The sequence below is a fragment of the Prionailurus bengalensis genome, chromosome A2 (assembly GCF_016509475.1).
Source record: "Prionailurus bengalensis isolate Pbe53 chromosome A2, Fcat_Pben_1.1_paternal_pri, whole genome shotgun sequence".
NCBI classification, from domain to species: domain Eukaryota; kingdom Metazoa; phylum Chordata; class Mammalia; order Carnivora; family Felidae; genus Prionailurus; species Prionailurus bengalensis.
The window spans coordinates 16490647-16508083 of NC_057348.1; positions in this window are offsets into that span (position 1 = coordinate 16490647).

Consider the following 17437-nt stretch of genomic DNA (forward strand, 5'->3'; position numbering starts at 1 on the left):
CCACAGCAAAGATAAAATAGAATCATAAAAAATACTCCATTAATTTGGGGACGCCTGGGTGGCGCGGTCGGTTAAGCGTCCGACTTCAGCTAGGTCGCGATCTCGCGGTCCGTGCGTTCGAGCCCCGCGTCGGGCTCTGGGCTGATGGCTCGGAGCCTGGAGCCTGTTTCCGATTCTGTGTCTCCCTCTCTCTCTGCCCCTCCCCCGTTCATGCTCTGTCTCTCTCTGTCCCAAAAATAAATAAACATTGAAAAAAAAATTAAAAAAAAAAAAAGAAAAAGAAATAAACATTTAAAAAAAATTTTTTTAATAAAAACACAGCTTAAATATAAAAACAGGGAGGTTATAGGGAAAAGGATAGACTATGATATACGGTGCAAACACTAGCTAAACAAAGGAGTGGCTCTATTACCAACAGCCAAAGCCAACCTCAGAGCAAAGGATATTACCAGGGATAAGCAGAGACATTAATTACAGGTGATAAACAAAATTCTAAATGTGTATGTACCTAAATACACCTAACAACAGAGCTCAGAATTTACAGAGCAAGGAGAAAAAGACAGCCTAACCAAAATTAGAATCTGGAACTTCAACATGTCTTCCTAAAAAACTGACAGAACAAGTAGACAGAGAACTAGTAAGCATATATAAGATCTGCAAAATACTATCAATGAGTTAGACCTAATGGACATTTATAGATATTCTATCCTAGCAACAGCAGGATACACTTTTTTCCCCCAGTGTTTGTGAAACATACACCAAGAGAGACTGCATTATGGGCCATTAAAGTGGTCATAAATTTAAAGAACTCAGACTGTACAAATTACATCACGCAGATACAGATCATAACAGAAATTAGAATAACAGAAAAATGTCCTGAAAGTTGGCAAATGTTGCGAGTTTTTTAAAACTTGGAGTTTGGACTTCCAGAATGGCTTCGTGAAGAATTTGGTTGATTCTGTCTCTAGAGAAAAAGCTACTTAACTGGTGAAAGTTATTTTTTAAGAACCATGATGGCAGGTGTCTGGAAAAATCCTATGGGCATACAAAACACTGAGAAATATTTATACGAGAAAATCTACAAAACTTGCTAAGAACAGCAGGAGCCAATGGCATTTCAGCCATAACCAGCTCTCATCCCCCCTCCTTAGCTCCATTTTATGGAACTCTGCTATGAAAAAGTGGCCAAGACAACGGGATCTCCTTCTCCCCCGGCTAAGATTTCACCTCAGAAGAAGGAGGTAGCTCGTGTCTCTCCTTCCCCAAAGTCCATTTGCAGAAGCCCTGTTCTAACAGGCATGCCCAGGAGGACTGGAGCTCCCTTTCCACACTTTGCTCCTACTCCCAGGGCAGAAGGTCAACCCCAGGCACAGCAGGCTGAGAGCACTGGGGCTTCGGGTGCCCCATCCCAGCTCACTCACAGGACAGGGGTTCCACCTGGGGAAGGGCCAGTGAGAAGCCCCATGGATTCCATCTGTTTCCCAGCGCCCACTCACGGAACAGGAGTTTCACTCGAGGAGAAGCAGGCTGCCACCCCCATCCTCGGCTCTGGTGCAGCAGCAGCACAAACATTCTGCCCAGGGGGACAGGCAGGCTGCAAGGAGGGCACTGCAGCTCTGTCTGAAATAACTGAATTTATTTGGAACAGACGCAGAGAAATTCGTGCCTAAGGGAGTTGTTTAAAACATAGAGATCTTCCTGATTAGCAAGTAAGAGAGGGTTGATCGCTCCGTAACACTGGCCGCGACCAGTGAAATGGCAGACCGGCTGGAGGTTTAACAGAGAAAACTAGTTCAGAAAACTAGAAAGAAAACTAGAGAGAGCCAAAAAGACCATGCACACACCACTGTGCACAAACTATGTCTTCTAGGGAGTGAATGGACAAGGAACTCCCAAGCTACTAGTCCCTGGCTGAACATGTAGGGGAAAAGTAAATTCCCTAAGCTGTGAAAGCAGTCTCCAAGATAAACACACATATTCAACAGTAAATAGTGAAAATAAAACTGACTAAAGGCGCTTACACACGACCATTGACCAATGAGTGGCTTATGCTGATTCAGGAATCAACCCTAAAATAAGGGGGGGGGGGTGCAGGAACCTGAGCAAGGATATCTCAGAGACTGCAAAATGGAAGGGAAATAGACTTCACAGAATTATCTTACCCAAGTCACTAAACAAATAAACAAATGACCAAACAAACGACATGACCATAAGTCCGGGGTGGGGCCAGGGGGCACAGAACCAGTGTCCGGATTCGCTACAATATATTACCTGTAGTCTGCCTTTCAGTGAAAAAATTGCAAGACATGCAAAGAAATAAGAAATGCACAGGGAAAAAGGCAGATAATAAAAACTGTCCCTCAGGGGACATCTCAATTGAGATGCCAGAAAGGATTCCACAAAATGTAACACCTTTTCGTGATAAAAACATTCAGTAAACTAGGAATAGAGAGAAATGTCCTAAATATGATAAAGGCCATATATGGAAAACCTACAGTAAACATCACACTCAGTAGTGGAAGATTAAAAGCTTTCGCCTAAGATCAAGAACGAAACAAGGATGCCAACTTTCACCACTTCTATTCAACGTAGTACTGAAAGGTCTAGCCACAGCAATTAGGCAAGAAAAAGAAATAAAGGCACCCAAATTGGCAAGAAGTAAAATTATCGCTGTTCATAGATGGCATGATCTTACCATAAAGGTTTCACAAAAAAGAAGAACGTGTTAGCAATAATAAACAAATTCAGGAAAGTTGTAGGATACAAAATCAACCACAAATATCTATTCTCTAATGCATACACTAACAGTGAACAATCAAAAAGGAAATTAAGAGGGGCGCCTGGGTGGCTCGGTTGGTTAAGCATCTGACTCTTGGTTTCTGCTCAGGTCATGATCTCATGGCTTTGTGGGTTGGAGTAACGTGGAGCCTGCTTGGGATTCTCTCTCTCTCTCTCTCTCTCTCTCTCTCTCTCTCTCTCTGACACTCCCCCACTCTCTCTCTGTCTCTCTCAAAATAAACTTTTTTTAAAAATGAAATTAAGAAAACAATCCCATTTACAACAGCATCAAAAAGAATAAAAATACTTAGGAATAAATAAATTTAAGCAAGGAGGTGAAACAACTGTACAATGACAACTATAAAAACACTGCTTGAGGAAATTAAAGACTTTAAGTAAACAGAATGACATCCTCTATTCATGGACTGGAAGACTTAATGCAGTCTTGTTAAAATGATAATATTATCCAACGCAATCTGCAGATTCAATGGAATCCCTACCAAAATCTCAGTGACTTCTTTTGCAGAAATAGGAAAACCTATTCTAAAATTCATATGGAAACGTATGAACCCCAAATAGCCAAAACAATCTTGAAAAAGAAATCCAAGTTGGAAGACACATTTTCTGATCCTGAGGATGGCAGAGCACAGAGGAGTGAAATATAGGTCCTGGCTGTACCCACCGAAGCCATCTGACATCTGGACTCCTGAGGAACAGCCATCTACTAGTCTCCTTTATACTCAGAGCCACATGACATCAGTGTTCTGTTCCCTATCACAAAGCCTCTTTTGATTGTCACAGACATTCTTTTGACTTCCCCTTCTGGAGTCTGTGTATGACCCTCCCGGTCCCCACATCCACATCCAGGTTCCATCTGGGGACAAAGCCTTCTGCCCCTACCCCGGGGGGGGGGGGGGGGGCGGGGCATCACAGGTACCTGATGGAGATACCTCTCATCAAGTCTCTTTTGAAAATTTAAATTCTCATTTTTATGAGGGGAAAGTAGGAAAGTGGGGAGAAGAAGAAAAAGCAGGGGAAGGAGGGAATTAAATATGAAGAGTGGCGAAGGGAGGGGAGAGGAGGGAAGATGAAAGGGGAAAGGAAGGAGGTGAGGAGAGCATAGGGAGGCAAGGAGAAGGGAAGTGGAAGGAGGGAAAGAAAGGAAGAAACTGAGTCATATGCAGGTAGGAAGATACAGAAGGCACTTGCCTTCCAAAACAAATCGAAATGAACCAACTGAAAAATTAATAAAACTATAAGAAAATAGACTAAGAGGGCTGGGAGAAAAGATCAATATACAAAATCAATAACTTCTATCCTGCAGCAATCACAAATTAGAAAATATAATAGAAAACAAGCGATTCCACTAATGATAGCCACACCCATTTTTAAAAATACCTACGAAATGGGGTATCTGAGTGGCTCAGTCGTTAAGCGACTGACTTCAGCTCAGGTCATGATCTCACGGTTCATGAGTTCAAGCCCTGCTTTGGGTGTTCACGAGAATTCTCTCCCCTTCCTCTCACTCTCTCTCTCTCTCCCCCTCGCTCACTTGTATCCTCTCTCTCTAAAAAAATAATAAACAAACAAACAAACCTAGGAACTGACATTACACCATTGGCCCAGGACCCTGTGACCCTTTCCAATCCCTCCCCTCCTCACTAAAGGGGCTCCAGCCTCACTGGCCTCCTTGATGGGCCTCATGACCTCCTGCCTCCTGGCCTTTGTACTGGCTGCTCCCTCTGTCCCCAGATATCCAGAGAGTTCATTTCCTCACCTCCTAGGTCTATACAAGGGTTGGCAAACTTTTTCTGTAAAGGGCCAGATACTAAATATCTTAGGCCCTGTGGGCCAAGAGACAAAATCAAGAATATTATACACATACTTAAATAGAACAGAGAAAACAAACTTCCACAAAATATTTATTGATGAAATTCAAAATATAATCACAACTGGGGTGCCTGGGTGGCTCAGTCGGTTAAGTGTCCAACTTCGGCTCAGGTCATGACCTCACAGTTCGTGGGTTCAAGCCCCATGTCAGGCTCTGTGCTGACACTCAGAGCCTGGAACCTGCTTCAGATTCTGTGTCTCCCTCTCTGTCCTTCCCCCGCTCATGCTCTGTCTCTCTCTCTCTCTCAAAAATTAATAAGCACTAAAATATATATATATATAAAATAAATAAGATTTAAAAAATAAAAAATTTTTTAAAAATTAAAAAATATATATATAATCACCACTGAGTACTATTTTTTTGTCTTTATTTTTTGGTAATACAGGTTTACCAAGGAGAAAGAATGGAGTTCTTTTAAGGGGATACCATCAGTGTTAAGTGTTCCGGATCGTGGAATTGACTGCAAATGCTCTTCTGTAAGAACCACTCTCAGCTCAGAGGTGGCAGGCCAGATTTGGTCTGTACTCAAATGTCACCTCCCCGATGAGGCTCTCCCAGGACACCCTCTCAAAAGCTGTGCCCTCCACCCAGTCTTCCCCCCTTATCCTTTGATGATCTATGCTGCACTATGTATTTCACTCATGTATACATCAACCGCCCTCCCCTTTCACGTCTAAACGTTCTGCCTGCAGGTTCGTCTTGCCACTGCTATAGTCCCAGCCCCTGGGACACGTCTGGCACCTGGTAGGCACTTGATACACGTCTGAATGAAAACACAGAATCCTAGCGCAAGAACGTAGATAACTCTCAAGTGCTTAGAGAAGTGCCTGGCTTGTGCTGTGCTCAAGAAGTATTAGTCACTGTTATTGTCATTTGCAGGAGGGGCCCAAGCATCTGGACGGTGCAGGCCCCAGAGCCGACAAACAAAATTTCTAGCCACCAGCCACCACCATGTCCTGCCTACCTGCCTGCGGCATCTCCTCTCTCTGTCTCCCTGCTCCCTCTGCGGCTCCTAGTCTCTGTCCCTCCACTGGATCCTGCGTCCCCCTCTGGCTCTCTCAGTCTTTGTCCCCCGTTTACAGAGGGGACTTCAGGACCAGCTCCCAGGGCTCCTCGCCCCTCAGGCAGAGGCCCCACTCACTACGGAGATGCCTTAGCTCCACTCTCCTCCATTCTGTCCCCCACCCCACCCCCTCAGTGCCTAAAGATTCTGGCCCCCGTGTCTCCACGTGACTAGGTGCACCTCTCTGCTGACCCTTCACTGAGCACTGCGACTCTGCCAGGACACCTGACTTGTCCCTATCTACCCCAGGCTGCCAATTCCCCAGGCCCTACCCCTGCCTCGGCCACCCTGCTCCAAGAAGCTCAGGCCTGATCCCTGCCCCCCAGCTTCTGAGAGCCCCTCCCCCTGCCCTCGGGAAATTTCTCGTTGCTGGGGTACAGCCGCTCTCCCTCGCTGGTCCCCTCTCTAATCCCACAACAGCCCCGTCCTACAAGAGAGGAAATGCCAGGTGAGGGGTCGAGCGCTTTGCCACACAAGGAGGCAGGGGTGAAGCAGGACCCTGGGCAGGGCTGGAAAGGGCTTCTGGCAGTACAGCAGACAGAAAGCGACGGCAGACAGAAAGATGGACAGATTTTTGGGTGAGCGGCAGCTGAGCTGGGACTAGAAGCCGGAGGCCCTCCTCCCCGCCCGACTTCTCCGCAAGACCAGGCGTCAGGGGCTCACCCGGGAGCCGGCTCCCGCCCCCTGGCCCAGCGCCAGCCGTCATCCCCGTGAGGTCAGCCACCGGCCCGCGATTTCGGGGAAATACCAGCTCCTTATTAAAACCAGGCGGTGGTCAGGCCCCTGCTGCTTTCCCAGTAGAAACTAGGGTGTTTGTTCCGAGAGCAACGAGAGTGGGCAGGGCCTGGCCAGCGCCGCGGGCGGGAGGCGGGAGCCGCAGCACCTACCTGGCCGGGGGTCCGGGCGTCCCAGGGAGCCGGGCAGGGGGAGGGGGCGCACCCCGAGGTGTGGGCCAGGGCCGCGGTGGGGGGCGGGGGAAGCACACAGCACAGGAAAGCGGGGCCGACCGGGGAGGAGGGGCGTGGGCTGGTGACCGGGAAAGCACGCGGGAGCCGGCGGGACAGCCCCCCCACCCCCACCCGCAGCGGCTCCGACCGCGGGCGGGGGGCCTGAGGCCCTCCCCTTCCGGGCGGGCGGTGCGCCCCGAGCCGCCCGCCGCTCCCTGCAGGGGGCGCCCGAGGGCCGCGCTCCCGGCCGGGCCGCCGGCATCTGGAGCGAGTTAGGCCGGGGAGGCCGGCGGGCGGCGGCGTGAGCTCATCCCCGCCCGCCCGCTGCGGTCCCGGCGCTGGAAGCGAACGGAACAGAAGCGCCGCGCCGCGGGCCGATCGGGGCAGCGCGGCGGGAGCGCGACTCCGCCCGGAATGTGGGTGCGAGTGGAGAGGCGGTGTTGTGTGTGTCGCTGGCGCGCCGCCGAGGGAGGGCTGAGTCCCGGGAGCCGGCCGCCAGCGTGTGTCGCTGTAGGTCACCGCGTGTCGTGGCTTGTGAGGGTGTGTGTGTGTTCCCGTGGGGCAAACACCGCGTGTGACAAGTTACGCGCATCCCAGCACACAGTCTTCATTCTACCAAGTGCGGAGAGGGGAGAGGGCCGGCTGGACCGCACAAAGCTGGGTCTCCTGGCTCCCTGCCACCGATCCCCTTCTCCGTGTGTGTGCGCGCGCGCGCGTGTGTGTGTGTGTGTGTGTGTGTGTGCGTGCGCGCACGCAGAACAACGAGCCCGCCCACCGTGCCCCACAGTGCCGGCGTCCACCTCCCCTCTGCCCACACACAAACTTACCCTTCCCGGTCACTGCCCCAGGTCCCCACCCCTGCATCCTCAGGCCCTCTCCTCCTTCAGGAGGGAAGGAGAGACCACTTCACACCCACTTCACACCGGGGTCACGGTCACGGCTAACAGTGACACACAGAGACCACACGAGGAGACCTTCGTATAAGAAACTCCTTCCTGTTAGCAGGGCTCCCAAGTGGGAGAACCCACAGGCAGGCTGCAAGGTAGTTAGCAGCCTAGAGAGGTCCCTTGGGGAAATGCGCTCATCCCTGCCAGCCGGGGGGAGGGGGGAGCAGGAGAGGCTGGAGGTCACTGAACCCTGCAATGGGCCCTGGGGTTACTGCACAGGGTCTGAAGGGCCTCCAAGGCCCCAGCACCCCCAGGGCCAGGAGCCAGGGTGGGGAACATGGCATTGTGGCCATCCCCAGACACAGAGTGGGGAGCTGGGGCTAGAGGAGATGTCTCTGAGCATCCAGGGCTCCCCTGACCCATCAGGCTGGTCCCGGCCTTTGACCCTCACCTAAAGGATCAGCTGTCCCAGCTTTGGGTATCTGTAGCCCCAGCTGTGCTAGAGACCTTAGGGGGGTAGCCCTGGCCACCCAGCACCCACCAGCCTTCCTCGCGGGGCTTGCAGCATTGTTATGCTCCCATCCTCTTCCCTTCACCCCACAGCTGGGCAGTGGCTCTGAGACAAGGACCCTGCCTGCAAGATGGGGCACAGGAGTCTGTCCCCCTTCCTCACCAGCTGTTGCCCCTGGGGCCCAAAGTACACGTTTGCAAAGGGTTGGCCAAGAGCTCCAGGCCTCTGAGTCACCTCCGGGCCTCCACCTGTGAGACGAAAGGATGCCCTGGCCTGGCTACGCCTCCACACAGAGTGTAAACTCTAAAGGGACAGGCATCTACTGTAGCCAAAGGGGTCCTCAGCTCCCAGGACACAGGCTCAGCTCTCAAGACACTGGGGCAAGCTGGGTGAGGGTGTTTTTTTTTGTTGTTGTTGTTGTTGTTTTTAACTGGAATGACTCTGGTTTGTATAACCAGAGCTTCCAAATTACTTAGCAAAACATGTTTGCTTTTTAATTAACATGTGCTTGCAAACAATGGTTTTAATTAAAGTGGGTGGGGGGAGGGAAGGGACGTGGGGGAGAATATTTCAAGGAGCTCCAAGTCCTGGGCCAGACTTCTTAAAAATAAAGTGGGAGCTTTGCCCCAAGCCAGCAGAAGCTGGGAGGCCAGGCTCTTTGGGAAGCTCCAAGAACACCCCTACCTGCCTCCACCCCTCTCCAGCTCCTTTGTTGAGAATTCACCCTATTGCTGATGGTTAAGTTACTCACGTACCTCCTGTTCCCTGGGCCCCCTGGGAAGGGGTGGTCTTTTAGAAGGCCATTTTGCAGGTAGATGGAGCGGGGTCCACCAGATAAGAAAGAGGGGACAGCATGAGTGGAGACGTGAGAGTGTGGGCTTTGTTGGGAGAATATTAAGTTTACTGGGGAGGGAGAGAGCAGAGGTGGGGGAAGGTGACCTGTGAAAAAGCCGGATTCCCCAGACTGGTGGACTGAAAGGGTAGTGCTGGACTGGGAGGCACTGATGTCCAAGTCCCAAGGAGATAGGTAGGGGGAGGTGAGCTGGGGCCAGGGATATAGGGGTGGAAGGCTGCTTTGGGCAGAGGGATTGGTGGAGGAAGGGGAGGGACTGTGGAGACTAGAAGTCAGGCGGTGGCGTGGAATCAGGCGCCTGGGGCTTGCTGGTCAGAGGCGGCTGCTGCAGGTTTGGTGGGATCCAGCAGGGGGCAGCGTGGGCCCCCTCATCCTGGACTCAGGATGCACCCAATCAGTGCTCTGTTCAGGAAGAGTGAGAATGAAGAAAGAGATGGTCCCTCCAAGTCAGCTACACTTTCTCCCTTTTCTGACTTTTAGAGCCAGTACTGGAGTGCAGCCCAGGGTCAGAGGTCAGCACCGGGATGGGACAGTGCCCCCACCCCCTCTCACATGCAGACAAAGGGAGATTGAGAGGAAGGTTTTGGGGAATAAGGGCACCCACCGCCAAGGCTCGGGTCAGGTGGCCCCTGGCTCCAGACCCCGGGGGCCCCACCAGGACCCTGTTTCTCATTAGGGGCCCTCTAGCCTCCCCCAGCCTGCGCCCCCACATGAAACGTGCCTCCCTGTACTTAATTCATTACGCCAGGCAGGGTGGGAGGCCCAGCGGGTGGGGGTTATTTTTTTCCCCTGAGCTCAGACATTCCTCGCTTTATTATTCTCCACATTTCAAAGCAGCTGTCGCCTCCCGCCGCCCCCCACCGCCCCCAGCCCGAAGCTCAGAGTCCAGAAGGGGCCTCTCCAGGGCTCAGAACGGCAGAGGCTTCCACACCTCCAGCCCATCACAGGAGAGAGACTGAGGCTCGGAGCTAGAGCTCCAGGACAACCTGCAGGGACCTCCCCCCCACAGTCTGCACCTGAACTTACCTCCCCCCAAGCTTGGATCCCCGCTGCCCTGTCACCCTCTTGTAACACTGTCTTTCCTGTCTCTATTCACCCTCTCTGGGCTACCTTCCACACTGGTGACCTCAGAGGCCCCCTCTACAATGCAGAGCCGGCCCTGGCGTCTCCTGCCTGGAGCAGGTGCTAGAACAGCCCTCAGGGGCCCCGCCCTGCTCAGGGCATTAACAAACCGAGCTCTGGCTGGGTCAGCAACCTTACAGAGGGCAAGGCCCATCCTGGATCAAGGGATCAGCCCAGAGGACGGCAGGGCTGGGGTCAGCCTAGAGAGTCACCTAGAGGCCAGGCCGGGGAGCAACAGTTCTAAGGACCCAGTTTTGGAGAACTAGGGAGGCCCTGGACAAACTGTTGCCCAAAACCGGGAAGCTGCCCACTCAGCAGAGACGCCTCAACAGGGGGTGAGTTTCCTGTTGCTGGGGGTGTTCGAGCAAACAGCAGCTCATCAGACTCGCCCTGGAAGAAAAGAGGTTGGCCCAGGTGTCTGAGGCCCCTTCCTGCCCAACTTTGAGGTCGGAACCCAAGGCCGGCAGGGAAGGCACCCATTCCAGATGAATGGAATTAGAGGTCCCTCCTCGCTCACTCCGGGATGGCAAGACGGGTCTGGAAGCATAGGCCGAGCTGTCAGGACAGGACACTTGGGAGCGGGGCCAAGACCAGAGCAGGACCTGGCAAAGGCATTTTCCTTGTCACCTCACCACAGTGTCCTGGCGCCTGGGGGAGAGCTGGGAGCACAAGCAGGTGATGGTTGTGTCCTGATGAGTTAAATGGGGTCTGACCCAGGCCCTGGTCCCCGAGCCTGCAGGCTTCAGGGCCTCCACCTAAGAGAGGGACTGTGACCTCGGGGGAAACTGAGGCAGGAGCCTAGGCGGGGCAGGCAACCCCGGGGGTGCTGAGGACTGAGTGTGGAAGGCTCTCTTTTTTCTGTCTTAATGTTTCTTTATTTTTGAGAGAGAGAGAGATCACGGAGAGAAGGAGACAGGGGATCTGAAGCAGGCTCCTCAATGATGACAGAGAGCCCGATGCGGGGCTCAAACCCACAAACCGCGGGATCATGACCTGAGCCGAAGTCAGATGCTCAGCCGACTGAGCCCCCCAGGCGCCCCTGGAGGCCACCCCTGATACCATCTCGCCGCTGCTGACCTGAGAGCCAGGCATGTCCACCCTACGTGTGGGGCTTGATGACCGGATCCTCAGATTCTTCAGAGGGTCAGAGTCACTCTGTGATGTGGCCCTGGAGGGTTCGCGCCTTCCACCCAAGCCTAGGGGCCCAGGGCCTGCCCACACCCCCAGCTCTACTCTTCAGACCTACCCCAGGGACCCCCTTACTACAAGGAAGGCACCCTCTGGGGCATGGACTGCACAGAGCCTGAGCTCCTGAGAGACGGAGAAGCTATCAGTTAGTCCGGAGCTGGCTTAACCTGCAGCTGTGGATCTGGGTGTGTGTCCCTCCTGGGGGCTCCCAGCCCTGGGCCCCTTTACTCAGATCAGGCCGTGCAGAGGGAACCCCTGAAGCTCCTGGGATGTGCTCAGCCTCCCCCCTCATCTGTCCCTCAGCCCTGAGCACTGTTTCTCTTCCCCGAGTCAGAAACCATTGAACATGTGCCGTCCTGTCTCTGCAGCCACCATCCCGCCTCTGTGCTGCAGCTAGAGACAAGGGGCTGTGGCCACTGGCTTCCCACTCCCAGCTGCAGGTGGGAACAGGTATAGGCATCCAAAGGTTTGGGGACACTCCGAATCACAGGGTCCCAGAGTCTGCAATGAAGGGAATGGAAGCGTCTTCCCCCCCCAACCCTGTGTGCCCCCTCCCCCAGCCCCGGCCCCGTCAGTGCCCGTTTGTCTTAAGGGCTCATCTGCACTGCCCCTGCCAAGTCTCCACTCCCTGCTCTGTTCCAGCTGGCAGGGCCAGGCCTCTGTTAGCCATCACAGAGGGAGCACAGGCATCTGATGATGACAGGACAGGTGGATGAGTGAATGAGTGAATGAATGGATGGATGGATGGATGGATGGATTACAATGAGCCTTAGACCTAGAAAGGCTAGGCCTCATTCAAGGGTTTCTTTCCAGGGGTTGGGGGAGATGTCGATTGCAGATTTTTCTCTGTGAGATTTTCTCAAAACCTAAAAATTGACTTGTAAGGTCTTATTTTGCCAACTAAAGACATGAAAACAACAGCCACCAGCTACCGTCAGCATTGTTTTGTAAACAAAAGGATATTCTCAAGACAAAAACAAAAAAAAAAAAGGAGGCCACATGAGATCTTGGAAGAAAGAAAGACAAGCAGGCCTTAAAGATGGATAAATTGAGCTTCATGGAAAGGCCATGGGCCACCAACATGGGCCTTCCTTTTTTCTCATGAACACGTTCTTGGATATTGTCACAAGCTGGGCCCTGGGGCTTGGGGACACCCCAATGCTTCCAAACTCTACCAGCACAAGAACCCCTTTGGCAGCCTTCCTGACTAGAATGGGTTTCCCTGTGCTTGCACACTCCTTGGGGCAAGGTGCTCACTACCTCTCCCAGTTAGCTCCAGAGCTGGGGCTGCCATTCTGGAGCACCTTTAAGTGGCTTCTAGGCTTACCATGGAAGGAAGGGAGGGGAAAAGACCAGAAGACGAATGAGGTGAGGTGGAAGAGATGCTGAGGGGAGGGAAGATGGAGGCCTCCAGACCCAGGGTATGGGACTGGTGGGGGAAAAGGGGAGCTCGTCATATTCAGCTGGACCAAAGTATAAAAATCAGAAAGTTGGCCAAGACCTAAGACTTCCCAAGGACCACTGTCTTCCCATCTCTGGAGTTCCAGAGTCTTCCACCCCCAATCCTCTAGAAAGGCTCTGGCATGCTCACTCCCACCAAGACCTCCCCGGATAGGTGGGTGAGGTACCCAGACCTATAGGCCAGAGAAGGGAACACAGACTGGAAGAAAACTGTGGAATCCCAGGCGTCCTCAGCTAGGCAGGGGAAGAGGGGCTGGCAGGGGCCCCCTCCCAGCCCTGACCTTCTAGGCCCTCCCCTGTCGGAGGGGCCCCGGGCCCTGGCTGCTGAGACCGGAGGGGGCATGTTGGGCGGTCGGCCCCAGGGAGCCTCATGTACACACACTCACACACTCCCCACATTCCAGCTGTGCTCTGTCAGTGTTTGGGCAAACCAGGATTGTGCGGCTTTGGGAAAGCGGGAACAAATAACCCCCAAACTTGGGTGAGGGCGGGCCTGGGGCTGGGTGGAAGGGACCTGGGAGAACCCCAGGGAGCCATTTCTGTGCCGGGGTCACCGGGTTCAAGGTCTGGGGTTTTCCTGCTGTTCTCTGAGGCGACCGGGGCCGGGGCCGGCAGTCCTGGGGTGTGGCTAGGCCGGCATCCACAGGCTCCTCTGCGCCCCCTCCCCTCAGCACTCCCCACCACCCACAGCTTCAGGACGGACAGCAGAGCCTCCCACCTGGTGTCCCCAAGCACATACTTTCACAGCAATGAGGGCTGCCTGTCACACCCGCCACCGCCTGATTTCTTTGGCCTCTCCTCCTATCTCCCCCACATCCTCCCCCCCCCACCCTGCCTCTGATTTCATACACTCTGTGGCTTGGACCCTTTTACTCCGCCTCTGATTTCTCTTAACATCTTCATCAGCTTTCTGTCGGCCCCTCTGCCGCTGAGTGCTTTGAGCCCTAGCGTCCCCTTTCTCATACCTGCAGCCTGATTTCTTTCCTTCTCGTGAGATTTTCCTTCTCATAATATCTGATGTCTTCAAGACCCTGCCCGACTTCATTCTACCTCGGCCTGAGATTCTGGCCTTCTCAGCCCCTCACTTAGTGCTATCTGACCCATGTCCCCGTGGTGACCTCACGATCCCTGAGGATGGTGTTTGGAGAGAGGATGCAGGGCGCAGCAGGCTACCAAGAGCCGGAAGCAGCCATGCGGGGACGTCAGAACAGAGGAGGGACAGTTGGTTCTAGGGTCCTGAGGCTGAACTCTGCCCCTGGCCCCCACTTTTCCCTGGCTGCCCCACTGACTCTCTGGATCAGCCTGGACCAGGACCGAAACCAGAGGGGAATATTCCTGCCACCTTAGAAAGACCTCAGAGGGGGCACCTGGGTGACTCAGTTAAGCATCCGACTTCAGCTCAGGCCATGATCTCACTGTCTGTGGGTTCAAGCCCTGCATTGGGCTCTGTGCTGACAGCTCAGAGTTCCTTCGGATTCTGTGTCTCCCCCTCTCTCTGCTCCTCCCCTGCTCACACGCTGTCTCTCTCTCTCTCTCTCTTTCAAAATAATAAACATTAAAAAAATTTTTTTTAAAGAACAACCTCAGAGATCAGGCCTCAGACCAGATGGGGTAAGTGAGCCATAGAGAGACCCCGCATCAGACCCCACCTTACAGGGCACGTGACCAAGCACTTGAGACATGGAGGGGACCAGGCCAATAAGGGGGCAAACCCTTTGTCCCCTCCCATCCCTTGCCACCGGCCACAGGGCCACAGGCTAGACCACCCTGCTTGAGGGGACAGCTGGGACAGTGTTTGTGCAACTGTGGGAAGGCCACAACCCGGCTGGCAGTGCTGTCCCCCCGGCCCAGCACTGACTCGGCAGAGCCCCCTAGCACATACGCACTTTAACATGCATGCAGACACACACAGACATGCACACGCGGGGGAACACACACGTGCCCATATGCACAGGCGAGCAGCACACACATATACAGGTATGCACACGGGCAACTCATGCACTCACAGGCACAGACACAAACACACAGGCCCGCTTGTGGGCACACGCATGCACAAACACACGGGGACACACACAGATACGCATTCCACCCAGCCGAGGGGGGGAGGGAGAGGGGATGCTGAGTGAGGAGAACTCTCACCCCTGCAGCTGAGTGGCTCCCCTGGAACCCTCCACCCATCCACTGCGACGCTTGTATCTACAGCTGGCGGCCGGAGCCCACACGTGGTCAGCACAGCCATATACAAGAGGCAAAAAAAGGCCCAGAGGGGCAACATGACCATGACTGGGATAGAGACATATTCCGACGGGAGTCCCAACGAGTGGGACCAAACCGCCCCAGCCAGAGCTTATCAGACACAACAGCCCCTGCTGTACCCCGCCAGCCACCTCCAGCCTGCCCCCTCATCCACACGGGAAGACCGGTGGGTTCGGGCTGCAGAGTGTCTTAGGGGAACACATGGGACGCTCCCTTCCACTGCCAGACCAAGCCGAGGGGGGTGGTAGCTCCCAGGAACTAAGGCAGGCTGGGAGCCCCGCAGGACCATTCTGGAAGGGGCAGGCATTCTTGAGAGAGCAACGTATCCCCTGGGATCCAGGAAAGACATGAACTTGGAGGCAGGGTTGCTTCTTGCCTGGAGATGACAGGTGTGATCCCTGCCTGCAGGACTCCGGCCCAGGGTGAGCATCCCCAGAAAGAAAAAGCTGGGATGTCCCAGTCCCATGCGGCCCCTGGAGACTTCTGAAAGAGAGCTCAGCAGTTCCCCGGCTTGGCGTCCGGGAATGAGGTGGCTGGGGCAGGCAGGAAGTGGGGGCTGCCCAGAAGGGTATCGGTCAGTCACGTGGCTCCCTGCCCTGATTGTAACCAGCGGGAGGCCCTGCTTTTCTGTGAGGGTCCTCAGCCACCATTTGTCCTGGGAGGCTAGCCAGAGTCCAGCAAGGTCACACGTACTCGGGAGACACCCCCACTAACAGAGGCCACCGCACGCTGCCCCACCAGCCAGCCAGACTCCCCGCCATAAACGAGCGGGCCCCAGTCCCTGTCCTGCCGCCCCAGACAGGATCTGGGGCTGGGGTGGCCCGCGTTGAGACAAGGAAAGGAACCGGAAAGCCTCAAAACCTGCCCAAGACGTTGTTGAGACTGGTTTCAAAGTGATCTGCAGTCTGACTGCCTCTCATCTCCACCGGGCCAAGCTGCTGCCTCTCATCTGTTTTCCTCTCCTGGACCCTCCTACCTTATGACTCTGCTTCTGCTGGCGTCCCCCAGGCTATTCTCCACGTGGCAGCCAGAGTGATGCCGATAAAACATCTCCCCGGAGCACCCACCAAAGCCCATCCCGTGGCCACAGGCCCTCTGTCACCTCTCTGACTCGGGTCCCACCGCCTCCCCCATGGCACTGCCTGCTCCCGCTCAGCGTCCTTGTGCCCTCTGCGGGAATGTCTTCCCTCGATGCTGCCCGGGGCAAATGCCGACATGCCCCACGCGAATGTTCCAGCCTGCCTAGGAGGCCCTGCCTCAACCAGTGAGGACAGGAGTAGCTGGATAGCCTGATTCCCTTATCCCCTCAGTAGGACAGCAAGCCATCTTCTGGAGGCCCCCAGTGGGGCTGAGCCCCCACTGTCCGCAGCGCTGTCTGCTCCCGTGCGCCCCACAGAGACTTCCTTTCCTTCCAGCTGCTCTCCCATGCTCCCTGGGGTCACCTCCCAGGGAGACCACTTGCATTCAGGCCCCTGTCTCAGCTGAGACATTCCATCTCTCCTTTCTTGTTGTTGTTTTTTTTCTCTTCTTTAACAACTCTCATTCTCCTCTCCCCCTGCAACCGCGGTCTACTTTCTGTCTCTATGAATTTGAGGACTCGAGGTACCTCATTCAAGTGGAATCACACAGCACTTGTCCATACCTGGCCTATTTCACTCAGCAGAACATCCTCAAATTTCATCCATGTTGTAACAAGTGCCAGAATGTCCTTCCTTTTTCGGGGCCGAATAACAGTCCATTGTGTGTATACACATTCATCCGTCCGTGGGCGCTTGGCTGTTTCCACCTTGGGGCTATGGTGAATAATGGCTCTATGAACATGGACGTGCGAGTATCTCTTTGTCCCTGCTCTCAATTCTTTCGGGCAGGTACTTAGAAATGGAATTGCTGGGGGCGCCTGGGTGGCGCAGTCGGTTAAGCGTCCGACTTCAGCCAGGTCACGATCTCGCGGTCCGGGAGTTCGAGCCCCGCGTCGGGCTCTGGGCTGATGGCTCGGAGCCTGGAGCCTGTTTCTGATTCTGTGTCTCCCTCTCTCTCTGCCCCTCCCCCGTTCATGCTCTGTCTCTCTCTGTCCCCCAAAAAATAAATAAACGTTGAAAAAAAATTAAAAAAAAAAAAAAAGAAATGGAATTGCTGGAATCATATGGCAACGTGTTTTTCATTTTGCGATGACCCTCCGTGGCGTTTTCCATTTTACATTCCCACCGACAGCACCCACGGGTCCCAGTCTCTCCACATTCTCGCCAACGCTTGTTGTTTCGTGGGCAATCGTCATCCTAATGGGCGTGAAGTGGTATCCCATAGTGGTCTGGATTTGCATTTCCCCAATTAGGGATGTTGAACATCCGTTCCCATGCTAATTGGCCATTTGCAGACCTTCTTTGGAGGAATGTCTATTCAAGTCTTGCCCTGTTTTGTTTTGTTTTTTAATTTTAGAGAGAGGGGCGCCTGGGTGGCGCAGTCGGTTAAGCGTCCGACTT